We start from the raw sequence: 18,951 nt of genomic DNA, 5'->3' as shown, positions 1-18,951 counted from the left end.
GCTTCAGCATTAAGTGACCGGGCGAGATGGCCGTGCCATTAGGGGCACGCAGCTGTGAGCTTGCATCCGGGAGGGAGTAGGTTCGAGCCCCACAGTCGGCAGTCCTGAGATGGTTTCCCGTGGTTTCCCATTTTCCAACCCATCGTCACCACTGTGTCGGTGAGATGTGAAAAAAATTGTAAAAAACATTGAGTAACAAGAGAGGTCTTCCATCATGTCAGTCGTCCAGCAATGTGTTGTAACGTTGCATCCGTCCGATCAGTTCCAGGTTACAGACTCAACACAAATCGATACCAACATGTGGGCTGTAACGAGACCGGAACACTTCCTCACGTAATAGACTTCTGTAAGACAGCTGAACTGTAGAGAAATATTCAGCACCTTACAACGTATTGTCCACGAGGGCCAAAAACATGTTGAACAACATAGATGAAGGCATAAGTCCGTAGAAATGAACAAGAAGGTCTGAGAATAAATAATCGCCAGGTTCTACAACCGGAAACTTTGGTACATTTAATATATCAACAGTGCGCCCGAGTTTGTGGTTATAGAATAATATCTCTTCAGCTATCTGCAAATCCGTAATCGCAACACTGATGCATTCGGAAGACAATCGTTATACTCGCCAGACTCGCCAGCGAGTAAATGCCAATTATGATGTGTCAACATCAACAATGACGACGACGACGATGACTCGGCTCCATAGAGTACGAGCACCGTTCCTTTGTTTCTGAGCAATAAAATAAGGAAACCTCCTTTCTGACTAAACCTCGTAGAAAGGAAACCCTTTCCAGCTCAGAGAACATGAAGTTAAAGATAAGGAAAGATCTGATAAAAATATAAGTGTGGAGTACTGTTCTGCATGGGAACGAATCAAGTTAACACTAGACGGAGGAAAGAAAAGACTTCAATCATTTGAGACTTGGTGATACTGTGCCGTTGGCAAAGGAGTTAGACAAGGTGACACAATCTCTCCAAAGCTGTTTACCCTTGCCTTGGAAGATGTATTCACAACCCTTCATTGGGATAATAAAGGAATAAAAATCAACGGGTTATATTTGAACCACCTGCGTTTTGCCGATGACATTGTGCTCATAAGTGAAAATCTAGATGAGCTAGAAGGCATGATCGAAGAATTAAAAACTGGCTCTGCTAAGATTGGTTTGGAAATGAACATTAATGAAACGAAAATACTAAGCCCAGACAGTCGACCACTTAAAGTGGGAAACCAATATATAGAAGCTGTCGATGAGTACATCTATCTTGGACACAAGATAAAACTTGGGAAAGACAACCAACGTGCAGAAATTCCTCGCAGAATAGGCATGAGTTGGTCAGCTTTCCGAAAATTAAGATTCATCCTCACCAACAAGGATGTTCCAATTAACCTGAAGACCAAGGTTTATAATACGTGCGTGCTGCCAGTTACTACTTACGGTCTGGAAACGATGACTCTGACGAAGGAAAGTACTCACAAGCTTCAGCGAACACAACGAGCCATGGAGCGACACATGCTAGGGATCAGCCTTAGGAATAAGATCCGTTCAGAGGACATCAGGAGAAGAACTAATGTAACAGGCATCCTAGAGAGAGTAGCAAGACTAAAATGGCAATGGGTAGGACACGTAGCTCGACAAGACTACAACAGGTGGACCTCTAGGATTGTTCACTGGAGACCATGGGAACACAAGAAAGGCATTGGAAGACCCCAGAAGAGATGACTCGACGACATAAAGCTGTTGGCTGGAACACGCTGGTTCCAAGTGGCTCAAGACCGAAGACGATGGAAGCATATGGAAGACGCCTATATCCAGCAGTGGATTGAAATAGGCTAGAAAAGAAGAAGAAGATACTGTGCCGTATCAGAGCCATGAATTAGTGATCCAGGCACATATATTTAAAATTTAATTCAAAATGTTCTGTATTTGGCACGCACAGATACGAGGGGGGGACGCTTGAGGACTGATGCCATGGAGATTTCCACGCAAAGAGCGAGCGAGAAGAAGAAAATTATGCGACGGAAACAGAAGAGGGCAGGTCTCGAGCGCTTACCACGTAATAATGCTGTGAGGGTGAAAATCGCAGAGAGCCAACACCTCGCACAGAAATTGCATATGGATAGCCAGCCCAGTGGGACGAAAAAGTGAAGTTAGATTAAATTTGCATCTCGATGTACGCTGTAATTAGAACAACAAATTACACTATATACATCTTCATAATTTAGAAGAAAATATGACCGGAAGGGATGTGCTACATATTACCGAGTAATGAAAATTACGCAGTTGTGATACTATCACATAAAGGAAGTGTACCCACGCGATATGCAGAACACATGGCCTGCTACGGGAATTCCTCCGATTGCTTAAAATGCAGGGGTGATGCTTTGGGCGACTGCAAGAAGTTTACGATCGAATTCACTTCCGCATACAATCAAGATTCATGAGATGAGCTTAGCTACCTTTTGAACGCACTGCTTCACTGATATTCGTGACATCAATGAAATAGATTGATATCCTCCCTAGGAGGTTTCTAGGGTCAGCCACCTTATGCCAGTTTTAATAAATAGGGGATACATACTCACTCCAAGTGACTCGTCGCGAAAGTCAAACTCTTTTTGCGGTGATAATCTGAGACAATAAGCAGAAATACTGTGTGTATTAGTTTAAAGATTAAAATGTTGGGATATAATATAATGGTATGATGATTGCATGTAAATAGTCTAATTAATGCATGACTTTGAAGCCTGTTGGTTGGATCAGGAATGCACTCGATTTTTAATGTATATTAGCAGATGAGTTATATGGTGTACTATGAACGAGGCTGGGATTCGAATCCAAGATAGAGCTTTCCGTAAGGAAGCACTTTCATATTAATTTCCTCTTCTTCACTGAATTTTAAAGATTTTAAACAAAATATGAGAGGTCATTTGAGTTTAAGAGAGTTGGTTTTCCTTGGACGTGCTCAGGTTATTAAACTCGGTCTATATTTCTTGAGACTGTGTCAGCAGGGATTGGATGGCGAGAAAATCTCTTTTAACGATATGATTATTACAAGTTGTGATTTGCTTATCCTGTCAAAGGTATTGGCAGCGACATTTGTGCAAGATGGGTCTTAAGAGATTATGTTCTCAATAGAATGAGACGTTTTAAGTATTGTATGAGGTTTTCATGCAGAGTTGGTGTTTCAAAAGGGCTTTGTGTGGTGAAGAAACTGCGCCAGCAATGTGAAGTACGGACCATGTCTGTCATGTGTCAACCCTCAACTGTCAGGGTTAAGGAATGACCTTCTTTACGGGAGTGACGACCGAAAGAAGAAAAAGAAAACACATTTGACAAAGTCTGTATTTATATTTCCACTATGGAGATTTAAATCCTTTTACGGTTTGTTTTAAATACCAGGAAATAGTTCGGACGTAAGACCAGATAATTAATTAATGAATTTAGGTGGTAGGAAACCCTTTTCTTAAATAAAGTATTTAGGCTTTTCTTTCTCAGCGACCCGCCATAACGGTAGAAAATCTGTGGTTTTAATCCCGGCAAAACCAACGTAAATTCGCCCGGGTTTTCCCTTGACCTGGACAGAAATGTACACAAGGCCAGTGGTTGACTTTTTATTGTTTAATTGTTTTGTTCTTTTGGTGATATGTTTGGTTTTGTTTGTTTGTTGTGAGTAAGGTCTGGCTTTAGTCACGTAATGATTCTGGGTTCATATTTCTCTGGCCCTAGTATTGGACCATTCTATTTAAGTGTATAGTTACATTTTACTTGATCTTTGGTGTAAATGGTAGGTGGGCATGAACCACTCAAATAGCTTCAATTATTATTATTGTTTAGGTTTAACTTTGTTCCCAGTGTCGAAGGGAATGTAATATAGGGTTCGGTGACGCATTTGTAATTATAATCATTAATGGGGATGTGCCTATCTGAAACGAATTCAAAATCATTTCGTCATGTGATGTTATTTATTTCGGAGGGTCCCGTACTCAGAAATATGGTCGAAATGACCTACATAAACATATGTATCATTTTATGTTACTGCTCTTCTATTTGTCACCAAGGCCATTAAATACTAATTTGCTCATGTTGGGAGAACTTCATTTGCCGTAGCATAGAGCATCCTCGATTTCCCTCCACACGCTTAAGCTTGTAAGCTAGAAAGAGTCTAAGTCTCTAGACTCTAATAAACAATCTCGAGAGTACCGATAATCAAGAGCAAGGGTGAGGAGAACTGCGAGTCGAATCCTGCACAGGTGGCATAGTATACCAGGCCAGAAAGCTAAAGTAATCGGACATATATTCCAATATAATTGTCTAGTTAAGGGAATAAAAGGAAGAAAAGCAGAAGGGAGGAAACATACAGCAGAGAAAGGTCTCGTTTTTAGGAGACGATCATGGACGACTGTGAACTGATAAGGAAAGTACAGAAGCAAAAGGAATGGAGAACCGTTAGCGCACATGCTGATGAACTTCAGAGAGAGAGAAATTCCTGAACTTGGGGCGGGCGGAAAGATAATATGTTAAGCCTTATATGACGGTGGTGGGGTGCATTCCAGTCATGGAATCACACGAAACTAAAATAGAAGAATATAAACTATCTTTTCAGATCACCAATCGATCTTATTCTTCCTGACCTTTCCCCTATTACTTTTGGACGGCACTGCATGTGGATTTAGTCAAGTTTTAAGGCCGTATATGAATATTTGTGTGCGTATGAAGTGGTGTGAACTAAGGCAAACAAATACCCGGACACCGAGCCAGTGGAATTAATCAGACGTGAATAGAATCCCCGTCCCAGTCGATGCTAGAATCCCGGATCCTATGAATGGAAGGCCGCTACACTGATCATTCAGCTGAGGAATCGCACGCACTCTACCAATCAATAACATGCATAATCGAATTCTTTGCACTGAACTTTCAAATTGAAGAGATACGTTCATTCGCATCTTATCAGACATTAAATTTGTGTCCACTTTATATCTTGAAATGAAGCCTGTGAGAAAAGAAAGAACACAAGAAACAAGAGGTCTATTATCATCTGTTATGTAGGGCTGGAAAACATTACAAATAAACAAGATGACAAATGGAGTCCAGTTACGCCCGTATCTTCTCTAATTCATCAAAAAAGAAATAAGAAATTCCCATTATTTCTTTATCTTAGTCCCTTATTCTCAAGTTGCTGAATGGACTGCAAGTTTGTTTCCTTATCATGCTGTGGAATCTGTCAAGGAATACAGTAAATGAAGTGTTGAAATGATCCCGATTATATTGCATTACCATCGTTCATAACTAACGGAAGAAAAATACATTACTAATCCTCGAAATAACCGAGCGAGTTAGCTCCGCAAAACGCGCCATGTAGCTGTAAGCTTGCATTTGGAAGACGGTGGGTTCGAACCTCATCGTCGTCAACCTTGAGGATATATTTCCGTTGATGAAGCCTGATAGCTGCAGTCGCTTAAGTGCGGCCAGTATCCAGTATTCGGGAGATAGTGGGTTCGAACTCCACTGTCGGCAACCCTGAAGATGTTTTTTCCGTGGTTTCCCATTTTCACACCAGGCAAATGTTAGGGCTGTACTTTAATTAAGGCCACGACTGCTCCCTTCCACGTCCTAGCTCTTCTTGTCCAATCATCACCGTAAGGCATGTCTGTGTCGGTGCGACGTGAAGCAACTTGAAAAAAATTCCGTTGACTCCAAAGTTCACATGTGATAAATGAAAGTGTTAACGCTATCGTTCAGGCCACGTCCGCTGCCTTCGCAATCCTAGTTCCCTCCTATCCGTGCTCTGGAAAACCTATCTGTGTTACTACGACGATAAGCAAAGAGGATGGATACTTCCGCAGGTGCATATGGCCCTGAGGTTCACTCAGCCTACACCAAAAATGAGTACAAGGTTAATTCCTGGGGGCAAAGGCGGCCGGACATAGAGCTAACCACTCTACCTCATCACGTGCCGAGGTTAACAATGGTGGAAGCCTTTACCTTCCACTTCTCCATGGGCCCTCATGGCCTGTATGGAGGTGACTTTGCTTTGCTTTTAGAGGGGCCGATGACCTTCGATGTTAGGTCCCTTTAAACAACAAGCATCATCATCATCAAAATCTATAGAAGAAACAAAAATAGAAAAAGTAACAAAATAATTAAATGCACGATAAAAATTTATGCGTTCACAAGGTACATAGCGTAATACATGTAAAACTGGTCCGGCTCCATAGTTAAATGGTTAGCGTGCTGGCCTTTGGTCACAAGAGACCCGGATTCGATTCACGACGGAGTCGTGAATTTTAATGATAACTGCTTGATTCCGCTGACACGGGGAATGGGTGTATGTGTCGCCTTCATCATCATTTCATCCTCATCACGACACGCACGTTGCCTGCGGGCATCAATTCAAAAAACCTGCACCTGGCAAGCCGAACTTGTCCTCGGACACTCCCGGCAATAAACATCATAAATAAAATAAGAAAGTACTGGATGTAAACATGAATCATACTTTATGACACGTATGCACAGAATAAATGTTTTGTTCGCGCAGGGAAGATTCTCCATACCATCAGCCAACAAAGCATCCAAACAACGAAAGTTCTTCTTAAAACAGTTCAATTTATCAGATATTGTAAACGAAATTATGCACATTTACAACTTCTGTAATTCAAAGGCATTCATTTTGTTGCACCTGAATACAGCATTCTAATTCGCATTCCTAAGTTTAAAACTAGTATATTATAATGTTATTTGCTTTACGTCCCACTAACTACTTGAATAACTACTGAATAGATTATAATAAAAAAGGGGGATCACTTCCAGTTAACTATGTGCTACCATTTTATTTCAAAGAATTCAATGACAATCAGTTACGAGCGCCAATAGCCGCTAGGAATTCCCACACTAGCATTAATGACTGGTTAAGTGCATTATTTTCCTCTGCCTTATAAGGACTAAACCTAATCCCACCAGTCCACCAATTGCCAGGACAGCTCCGCCAGCCAAAGCCATGCCGAGTAATCCCTCTTTTTCCATCTTCTTCTTTATAAGTGTTTCAAGATTCTGGACTTGCTGATTGCTTGGTTCAATCTGTACAAAAGCTCGTACATATTGCAAAGCTCTGTTGTACTCTTTTATTCGGGCATTCCCAATGGCCAAATAATAGAGATAATCTCTTTTGCCTTCTGCACTATCAGCCTGAAATAGTTCTTCTAAAAGAATTATTCCCTTCCGAATATCTGCTGAATATCTACTCCGGTCCAAACACCAGGCATACTCAAATTGTGCCTTCTGAGTCACTTCCCCCGTATGCAGCTGTTCGTTGTAAACTCGTTCAAATTTCTTCAAGTCCTCTGATGAAACAACTTCGCCCAATAAGCCTTCCGTATTTCAGACGAATTTCTGGCCAACCAAATACTACATACAGTTTACAAGTTGTACATCAAGTTCAACTACATACAGTTTTCGAAGACGCCGAAATAGTATATTAATATCAATGCTGTTGAAAGAAGAATTCTTTATTAAGCAGGACATATCTCACGGAGTGATGCAAAAGTCAAGATGGACATCAGTAGTAATTTCGTTGTATGCCTGGCGTCTTCTTATCAATGAAGATGCTTGCGTATCCTAGAAATCGTACATATTAAAAACCGAGTTAATAAGTTTCCTTTTCTAATATTGAATATACTATTTTGTAATAAACTACTGTCCGCCTCTGTGGTGTAGTGCTTAGTGTGATTAGCTGCAACCCCCGGAGGCCCGGGTTCGATTCCCGGCTCTGCCACGAAATTTGAAAAGTGGTACGAGGGCTGGAACGAGGTCCACTCAGCTTCGGGAGGTCAACTGAGTAGAGGTGGGTTCGATTCCCACTTCAGCCATCCTGGAAGTGGTTTTCCGTGGTTACTCATTTCTCCTCCTGGCAAATGCCGGAATGATACCTAACTTAAAGCCACGGCCGCTTCCTTCCCTCTTCCTTGTCTATCCCTTCCAATCTTCCCATCCCCCACTAAGGCCTCTGCTCAGCATAGCAGGGGAGGCCGCCTGGGCGAGGTACTGATCATTCTCCCCAGTTGTATCCTCCGACCCAATGTCTCACGCTCCAGGAGACTGCCCTTGAGGCGGTAGAGGTGGGATCCCTCGCTTAGTCCGAGGGAAAACCCAACCCTGGAGGCTAAACATTAAGAAAGAAAGAAAAAAATAAATTACTCTTTTTTCTGTTCTGTTCTTGTAATTTGATAATGAGGAAAGACTAAACAGTTGAGAAAGAGTAGCACTTGTAGTCAACCAGGAAATGAAGCGTTTACCACCAGCTTTCTAATGCAGTAGATCGAAAACTGCAGTAAAAAAACTAAAGGGATTGGATTTCTCCTCGTATTAGTAGTTTCATCTTAGTATATACTTAGAATTGTATGGTATGATTGTCCGTCTCTTTGTCTGAAGGGGGCCGATGACCTTCGACGTTAGGCCCCTTTAAACAACAATCATCATCATCATCTTCAACATCATCATCATCATCTTTGTCTGAATGGTCACCGTAGTTCCGTCCAGTTCAGAGGGCCCTGGGTTCTATCCCCACCCAAGCCGGGAATCTTAACTGACTATGGTTAATTTCCCTGGCTCGGAGACTGAGTATTTTTGTTCGTTCTTAAAACACTCTTTTCATCTACATACAACACACTAAACAACTGACCACCATAAAAACACGAAATAGTTAATATTCCATCTACACAGGGTTTGCGTTAGTAAGGGTATCCGACGTAAAACTGGCCAAAATCACCATCAAGTGCTGACCCCAATAAATTGGGAAAAGATCGGGAAGAAGAAGATGTCTTGTGATGACCAATGTGTCAGTTCTGACGTTCGAAGTAGTCCAACAATTAGTTAAATTCTGACACGGTGTTTTGTTGAATACATATTTTCGGATCATCAAAAAGGTGATCAGTAGGGATCATATACACCGACATAATCAGCAGTGGAGTAACTCATCCTTTAAGCTCCCCTGCGTATTAGCGGTAAAGCTTTGACCTCCAGATTCTAATATCGCAAATTCAAACCTAGCAGAAATAGTGTAATATTTGAAGGACGGAAAAAAATATAATTTCGGCACTCCATATTGTACGACGTCGACGCTAACGATCTCTGGTGATATCTTAGGTGTTAACGCGACAATAATTAATTACAAGCAATAGGTCACCTAATAGAGTTCCAGTTTCTCTATCGTCTGGTAGAGTATAACGGAACGTCGAAATTGACATGCAGGTAGCTTGACTGGCATCAGATCAAAATATGTGTCAAATTATTATTATTATTATTATTATTATTATTATTATTATTATTATTATTATTATTATTATTCCAGTGATCCATTACTGCTTTATAACACGTCAAACAAATAAGATGACCAAACTTAATCTACTTTGGTGGTGGTGGTGGTGGTAGTGATTACTGTTTTAAGAGGAAGTACAACTGGGCAACCATCGTCTATTAATACTAATCAATGCTAAAAAATGGAAGGTGTTCAACACTTCGAAAATGAAGGTACCGGCTAAAAAACGGGAAGAGCAACGAAGTGCGTGATCACGAAAGACTCCCTAGACCTCGAAAACCAAATACAATGGAAGTTGGAAAAGAACAAGAGATGACCAATGGAGGTCGGATAGGGAAGATGAAGGTGAGGAGCCTGCACAAGTAAGTGGAAGCAATGCCAAACTCATCTGAGAGAACAGTGGTCGTGGTCCTAAGCTAGGCTCCCAAGTTGAGAGACCCTGGAACCCCGTTTAGTCACCTCTTAGGACAGGCAGTGGATACCGTGGATGCTATCCTACCACCCCCACCCAGAGGGGGACCTTAATCTACTTCTCCTCACTAATGAGGTAAACAAGCGGTTATCTTCCATGGAGTAGGCCTACCTCATGCAGCAAATCCCTCGAGAAATGTATCCTTCAACGCTAATATAATAAGTACATGATTACCTCTTTGCTCTGGAGTTTGGGATGTTACATCTCTGGGGAACTCTAAAGGTCGGAATTGAATCGTACTCATGTATGTTGCCTCTCGTTTGCCTTTCTCTGTATTGAGAGTGCGGAGTTCGTAGGAGTTGGAACAGCAATTGAATCCATAATGAAGCGTCGTGTCTTCGAATTACCTCAAAAGATTAAACCGGTTGGCCTGACTACGACAGTAGGAATTCTTTTCCCTCAGGTTACTTACAAGCCTTTCTTTCTAGCGGTGCCTGGCTATATTTCTGCTAATTACATTACTAATAATAGTAATAATGATAATAAGGGCCAACAGAAAAGGTCAAGGTACCAAAAAGTAAGTAGGAGACAGACCTACCATTAAGAACACCGCAAGCAGCAACCATCGAAAATAACAACACAACTAAAGCACACGCACCGTGGTCCTTAGGTGGATCAAACGAACTTTAAAAAAGTAATAATAAGCAATAGATGCAGAGTCATATTACAGACTCCAACCACAATCAATTACTGAAAATGAAAGTTATAAAATATATTGAATAACACAACAATAGCTGCTATAAAAACCTGACCTCGTTAGCACAGATGAAGTTCGTAAAATCATATGCATCATAGACATTACTATACAAGCTCCCATAACATGAAAACTGAGATGAAAGAAGGTAAGCAGAGAGCAGAATCATATTATTTTATTGTACGTACACATGCAATATAAAGGACGGAAGATATGATTCAATTTACAGGTAATTTTGAGGTAAAGACTACGACAGTAGGAATTTTTTCCCTCAGGTTATTTACAAGCCTTTCTTTCCAGTGGTGCCTAACGAGATTTCTACCAATTGCAGTAATAATAATAACAATAATAATAATAATAATAATAATAATAATAATAGTAATAATAATAATAATAAAACAAACCCCATGGTACTACAGCCCTTGAAGGGCCTTGGCCTACCAAGCGACCGCTGCTCAGCCCAAAGGCCTGAAGATTACGAGGTGTCCTGTGGTCAGCACGACGAATCCTCTCGGTCGTTATTCTTGGCTTTCTAGACCGAGGCCGCTATCTCACCGTCAGATAGCTCCTCAATTCTAATCACGTAGGCTGAGTATACCTCGAACCAGCCCTTAGGTCCAGGTAAAAATCCCTGACCTGGCCGGGAATCGAACCCGGGGCCTCCGGGTAAGAGGCAGGCACGCTACCCATAAGAAGAGGAAGAATAAGAAGAAGTTATAAATAAAGTTGTAGGGGGTCCGCTGTCTGTAATTTCGTTTGTTTATACGTTTTAGGTCAACTCAAAACCGTATCAGTGGTTTTTAGCTTTCATGTCTGTTTGTCTATTTGTCTGTTTGTTTGTCCGTTTGTTCTACCATCACTGCGAAGTGGCTGGATAGAGGTGTCGTGTTTTCAGCACGACGAATCTTCTCGATCGTTATTCTTGGCTTTCTAGACCTGGGCCGCTATCTCACCGTCAGATAGCTCCTCAATTCTAATCACGTAGGCTGAGTGGACCTCGAACCAGCCCTCAGGTCCAGGTAAAAATCCCTGACCTGCCCGGCAATCTCACCAAACTTCATATTTAGAGTATACCTATGCAGGGGAAGGTTTAGATATGCATTTGATTTTAAAATCACTGAATAAACTGAGCGTTTCTAGGAAAACCAGAACAGTTTTCTTCCAGTTTCTCTTATGCTATTGACTTTATGTAAAATCCGTGGACTACGTATGAAACATCCCTTCATTTATAAAAACTTTTGTTATTTGTATAATTTCGCTTACTCTTCAAATGACGGAGAAAATTATTATTTTCTTCGGGTTTCATGCTCTGCATTGAGTGACCGACAGACCAACAACGAACCTACCGGTTGCCTTGGCAAGACTCTGGCTGCTTGCCAGCAGGGAAGTCACATAATGCCATTTTCGTCATCATTCCTGTAAACGTGTGGTTGTTCGTTGGGTAGAAGGAGAGAGAGACGTCAAGCTGCTATTCTGCGAGATATTTGCGGAACACGTCGGAGGTTACAATCGTCTTCGAATAGCACTAAGACTGTTAACATTCAACAGTACTGCGGAGTGTAGCCCATTATATCACATCATAAAGTGTTTTTATGGCATTTGCTATAATTTTTCTGTATTTCTCTTCTACTTCCGTTTTCTGCTTTAATTTCTTGCCCCTACCTTGCCTCTTTAGGCTCAAGAAATAACATCATGTCATTTTATTTTCTGTTTACCTAAAATCCCCTGCGCCTAAATTTCTCCTGTGCTACCGCCTTCTTATATTCGTAACTCATAGCATCAAAATTTAGTGAGGGACAGTTCATTTTCCAATACATCAACTAGGTATTTACATATTTGTCCTATCCGTCTGGCCTCAGTTATAATCCTATTATCTATTAATTTCAACTTCTATAACTCTATTACTTTCTCCTTTAATTTCTCCGTTTGTTTGCGAGAGCTGGATACTCTTTCTTTGGGGGAAAATTCCAAGCTGTTCATAAACAATTAATAATAATGTTATTGGCTTTACGTCCAACTAATTACTTTTACGGTTTTTTGGAGACGCCGAGGTACCGGAATTTAGTGCCTCAGAAATTTTGCTACGTGCCATTGAAGTCTACCGACATGAGACTGACCTGTTTAACCACCTTCAAATACCACAGGACTGAGCCAGGGTGGAATCTGTCAAGCTTGGGTCAGAAGGCCAGTGCCTCAACCGTCCGAGTTCCTCAGCCCGGCAGGTAAACAACTGATAGGGAATCTGCCATCTGAACGGCAGTCATAAATGGAGATCAATGATGACTGAATATTTCATTCATTCATCCATCCATTCATTCATTAATTTATTCATTTATGTATAGATATTAGAGGACCGATTAAAAAAGAGTAAATCCACGTACATTGCAATTATTCTAGGCTAGGTAAAATAAGGAATTAAATAACGTTGATCTACAATCCGTTCAAAAATTAAACTACAGTGTTAAGAATCGAGGTCTATGAAAAAGAAGAAACCTTATAGAAAGGAGCGAGGTAAGTTTGCAGTTTATTCTCCATCCCTCGATTTCTTCTTTATAAAGCAGGTGGTAAAGGAAATCAAAGAGAGATTTGAAAAGGGGTTAACTGTTCAAGTAAATCAAAGCTCTGAGATTTTTGGATAGTTTGTTTTTCCAACCCTTCTCCCCTTCCTCTACGGGGTAGGGTACGAGGTGAGATGAATCTGTCGTGGCGGGTTTTTATGACCGGACGCCCTTCCTGATGTCAACCTGATCAGAGGAGTTCTTTCTTTCTTAATCTGTGCACCCTCCAGGGTCGGTTTTTCCCTCGGACTCAGCGAGGGATCCCGCCTCTACCGCCTCAAGGGCAGTGCCCTGGAGCGTCAGACACTGGGTCGGAGGATACAACTGGGAAGAATGACCAGTACCTCGCTCAGGTGGCCTCACCTGCTATGCTGAACAGGGGCCTTGCGGAGGGATGGGATGATTGGAAGGCATAGACAAGGAAGAGAGAAGCAAGCGGCCGTGGCCTTTGCCTGGAAGAGAAGTGGGAAACCACGGAAAACCACTTCCAGGATGGCTGAGGTGGGAATCGAACCCACCTCTAGTCAGTTGACCTCCCGAGGCTGAGTGAACCCCGTTCCAGCCCTCGTACCACTTTTCAAATTTCGTGGAAGAGCCGGAAATCGAACCCGGGCCTCCGGGGGTGGCAGCTAATCTCACGAACCACTACACCACAGAGGCGGACATCAGAGGAGTTAATGAGATTAAATGAATGACGTTATATATGATAGTAGGAAGGGGAGAGGGTGAAACCCCGTGCCGGCACATAGCCTACTCCTGTCGAAAAACACTAAGGGATCTGCTCAATGCTTAACGTCTCCATCCGACGGACGAATCACCATCAACAGCGCCATATGCCCTCACTTCATATGAGCACTGCGGAGAGGTTTGGAATTTAATCCAGACTTTTGGTACACAATCTAGTGATTAGAAATTTTATACCACCACTTCTCCTACACTGCCAGCCAACATTCTGAGGGTGAAAATGTTTACGACCAACGGGCCTTGAAACAACTAACGGAGGTGTCAGACCGTTTAGATATAAACGCCTTAACGATCATAGCCACCAGGCGGGTATACAGTTATTTAACTTAGTCCGTAGAGGATCTTCAGGAATAAATGCATGGTCCCAGTCTTGGAGAATGAACTCAACTCTGAATTAATAAATCTAAAACAAAACTAATTGATTGAAATTCAATGAAGTCAGAAGTTGCAGGAAATACCAGATTACTATTTGAGTACTATAATGGCTCGTGATGTCGAATGAGGACACAAATTGCAGACAGGCCGAGGCAAAAAAATACTTTTCTTAAGAAAATAAACTTGCTCATTTCAAACACAGATTGAGCTATCTAGTTGAGGTGGTAGAGGCGTGGTGGCCATCGGTTCAACCGGAATGATGCGGGTTCTATTTCTCGTCGGGAAATTCGGTAAAATATGTAAATTAAACTTCACTTCTGGAGAGGATGGTTCACCCAAGCTACACCAAAAGTATGTACCAGGTTCATTCCTGGGGAAAAAGACAACCGGGCACAGAGCTAATCGCTCTATCCTACTTCATGCCGAGGTTACGAATAGTGAAAGGCTCCAAGGGCCTTCATGGCTTGTAAGGATATGTGCTATGTATTTCCCAGTTAAGCACACATATACATATTAGAAAGATATTTCTGAACACATTTGTATGGCACTACATAGAATTAAAGCATTGGCAATAACTGGTGAAGAGAGAAAGAGAATTAGACTCATTGAAATGTTGGGTTACCGAAGAATGCAAAAAGTGGAATAGCTGAACCGTATCACAAATGAAGAAATACGGAATCAAGTGAAATCTTACCAAAGTTAGAGATCGATTTATGGAACACGTTTTGAGACACATCAGTACTTCTTAGTGGAGTCGGTTCAGGGGACACTCGTACGCTGAGCGTCCCCCAAGAGCGTACCGTTGTTTTTATCAGCTTAATTATGGTGTGGGTTACTATAGTCACGTCCTAGTTCGTGAACCATGGGCAACGGCTGAGTGGCCTGGTAAGTGGTCCTGAGAGTCGGGATACCAGTTGCTATGGAATGGGTGTGGGCATCTCGGACATATTCTGAGTCATGGCCCTCCTTGTGCTCAGGCGGTTAGGACTATGCAATCCACCGGTGGTCCATAACCCGTTAGAGGAGAGATCCTCACTTTGACTATGTGCAAGTAGGGTAGCATCCTGCTTCATGAATTTACCGAGCTCAGAACATTTTAAGCAAGCCTCGGATCTTGGGAGTAACAGAGTCCCACTCCCATTTGACAGGCGAGGGACTCCTTGGAAATAACTTGGCGACGTTCAGTAAATTCACAGAGGCTTGCAGACTGAACGCTGCAAGGCATAACAGTCTATAACGTTAATGTATGTAATTAAACATTTCAATGAGCTATACCAATCTGTTAACCCAATAATCGACGACGAACATTCTCACTGGGGCTACAACACTATAATCCTTCAAGGGGACTGATTAAGTACACAAATGACGCAAATTTTAGATACCTGTTGTGTGTTTGTTCACATTGATCCTTTGTTTAAAGATATGCAGTCTCTGATATAAATGTTCGTCATAGTGAAATACAACTCGCCATTGCAAGTGTACAAAACCTAAGACGCTAGGATTTCATTGAATAGTGTGTGCAAAAAATGTCCAACTGAATAGGAATGTAAGTTTCAATGACTCTCAAAAGGCTAGGTTGAAAGCAGTGACATATGAGATCATCGACTGCCTAGTTGTTCAAATGAAATCCCGATTTGAAGATTTTCCACTGCTCCAGTTTGTAGAATTAGTGAATGAAAACATTCACGGAACGCAGAAAAGAATTTCTAAGATGAAAATATCCAAACTACTAAAGCAGTATCCTGGTTATTTTAATTCAGAACAGCTTAAAATAGGCTCTTCAATATTTACGCAGATGAATAAAAGCATTTATCACCACAAATCTACTGAAGTATTTGGTTGTAAATGACTTAGAATCGTGTATGAGGTCAGTAAGCAAATGCGTTCGCTTGCAACATATCCCGCTAACACAGCAAGTACTTAGGGAGCCATGAGTACACTCAACAGGAACAAAACCTATTTCAGAAACACAATGACGAATCAGCGTTTATGTAATATAAGCATTTTAGCTGTAGAAACATATTTTCAGAAGAACTGTCCTCTAACGCCGCCTTTATTGAGAAGATCATTGAAACGTTTACAACAAGAAGAACCGACGAATGAATTTGGTGTACGAGACAGTTTAGGTAGATGTTACAAGGTTTTAAATATAGCCGTTATTTTAACATTGTTATTTATTGATTTCATTATCTATCCTGAATTTTATGTATAGGAGCACCGTTCGATAAAAAGCATGAGTGTCCAATTCCACGGTTTATTTCTAGCACTAGAGTGTTTAAACTACAGCGTTCCCATATTTATTTCATGCTACGCCACTGTTACTTGTACAGAAGACCCTCTGCAGACCAGTGGTAGAATACCGGCCTCCAGATCCCAAGATCGCATGTTTAAAATCAGTAGTGGTAGTCAAATTTCTGTACGTTGTACGTTGTCTGCATTTATAGAATTCTGGTAATGGATATGGTGTTTATCCGCTAGAAGTTATTAAAACTCAGCCATTGATCGTTTCTCTGCCTTTGGTAGAGTAAAAGGTAACATCATAATTGCCGAGCTGAGTGGCTCAGTCGGTTGAGGCGCTGGCCTTCTGACTCCAACTTGGCAGGTTCGATCCTGGCTCAGTCCGGTGGTATTTGAAGGTGCTCAAATACGTCAGCCTCGTGCCGGTAGATTTATTGTCACGTAAAAGAACTCCTGCGGGACGAAATTCCGGCACCTCGGCGTCTCCGAAAACCGTAAAAGAGTAGTTAGTGGGACGTAAAGCAAAATAGAATTATCATTATTAACATCATAATTAACAAGCAGGTAGTCAAATAAAAATGCCAGCACACGGTAGCTGAGGCCATGCGATTTATTATTATTATTATTATTATTATTATTATTATTATTATTATTATTATTATTATTTGTACAGTCGTATTTTGAGGGAAGTAGTCCTATATGGGATAAGAAAGGCAGGGGGTGTCCAATACATGAGTATGATAAATAGAGTAGAGGTAGGAAGAAATAAAGAGGTTAGGGTGGTGTGGCACACTGCATGAACGGGCTGATGACACGAAAACAACTGTTTTTCGAGCGCCTTGTTCCTGTTTTACTCAGTATGCTGACAGACAGGGAGTGGTCATAATGTGAATAGTTCCAATAGTTCATCTGCATTTCTGTCGAATTTGCAATTCACAAAGGAACTCAAACAATGCTACAATGAAATATGACAGGTAACGTACACAAAATGAAATACAACTGAGCCAATATCAGTGTCTTGTCTGCAACTATAAAATATACATCTCGAGCGCTGTCAGAGAAATGTCAGCTAGCTCTCAATCATGCGTGAATAATAGACCAATTCAATCTCGAAAAACAGCTCCTGCGCGTCAAACTACACATTTTGTCGTGCCATGAAGACGTAATAATAGGAACTTGATTTATATCGACAAGCTTCTAAGTTAGATATCTACCACTGAAATCAATATTTACAAACGGATAATGCGTTATTTGAAATAATTTAAATTCTTTAGAACAGGGAATGGATTTCCAGTGATATACCTGACATAGATTAATCCTGTCTTTCAATGGGTATATCACGAGCAAAAGAGATTATTTAGTTAGACGTCAGCTCTGGTAGATAGGTCTAAATAATAGGAAAGTTATTTGCTTATAGTCATTTCAGTTGCTGTATTATTTAAGAGGCGGATAGGTACCAGAATTTTACCCACACACCGAGCGAATTGACAATGTAGTTTCGGTCACGCAACTGTTAACTTGCATTCAAGAGATGATGGATTCGAACCCTACTGTCGGCAGCCCTGAAGATGGTTTTCTGTTTCTTCCCATTTTCACACCAGGCTATCTGTGTCGGTGCGACGTAAAGCAAATAGTAAAAGAATAATTGGTAGCCCTGAAGATGGTTTTCCATGGTGTGATGACAACTCCGCTCTAGAAAACCAACGTAAGCTCTTAGTTAACCGGGCGAGTTAGCAGTGGGGTTAGGAGCGCACAGCTGTGAGCTTGCATCCGGGAGATAGTGGGTTCGAACCCCACTGTTGGCAGCCTTGAAAATGGTTTTCCGTGGTTTCCCATTTTCACAACAGTCACATGCTGAGGCTGTACCTTAATTAAGGCCACGACCGCTTCCTTCCCATTCCTAGGCATTTCCTATCCAATCGTCGCTATAAGACCTATCTGTGTCGGTGCGACGTAAAACAAATATCACGCTTTCTCGTAATAGCCCAAAAACTTATTCATAATTCTAAGCTTTTCCGTATAGCGGAGAAGAATGTACGAATGCTCTTTCCACTCTTATTCGTCTCGGAGAGAGTTCTATTTCCCAACTTTAAGTTTAACACTCTCGACTGAAACTAAGTCGATGAATACTGAATTGATAATGTAATTTGGGAAGAGATCAGAAATGTGAAATATCATGGTTAAAATGTGTCTTATGAAGAAAAATATATTCCATAAATACATAAAGTTTTGTAGATACTTTAGGAATAAATAGTCTGTTTGACTCCAGAAGATGAGTTAAATCCACACAAGTTAAATAAACTTCAGTTCTGTTACAGTTTTTGAAGAATGGATTAGTAAACAATAATAATTGTGGTTGAGTGAATAAGGAATTATTAAACAAGGTAAGTTACACAATTTTCCGATGATTTAATTCCCACCGATGCCATAATTCAACTTTTAAAGGTGTTGACAAGTGGGCTTCATGGACGCCACGTTTGCCTAGTCTAGAGATATCGTAACATGCTCTTATTAAGACCACTAGATGTTCCATCCCCCATCTCTGTTACGAATTAAGACTG

The 18,951-nt window shown here is 41.2% G+C and overlaps 1 pseudogene; it reads right to left on the bottom strand.

The window, feature by feature from the left end:
• Positions 1 to 6,893: 6,893 nt before the first annotated feature.
• Positions 6,894 to 18,951, bottom strand: part of LOC136866765 (mitochondrial fission 1 protein pseudogene) — a 57,058-nt pseudogene continuing 45,000 nt past the window's right edge.

The sequence above is a fragment of the Anabrus simplex genome, chromosome 3 (genome assembly GCF_040414725.1).
Source record: "Anabrus simplex isolate iqAnaSimp1 chromosome 3, ASM4041472v1, whole genome shotgun sequence".
Classification (NCBI taxonomy): domain Eukaryota; kingdom Metazoa; phylum Arthropoda; class Insecta; order Orthoptera; family Tettigoniidae; genus Anabrus; species Anabrus simplex.
The sequence above is the reverse complement of the archived record's forward strand: the minus strand, read 5'-3'. Positions and strand labels throughout refer to the sequence as shown.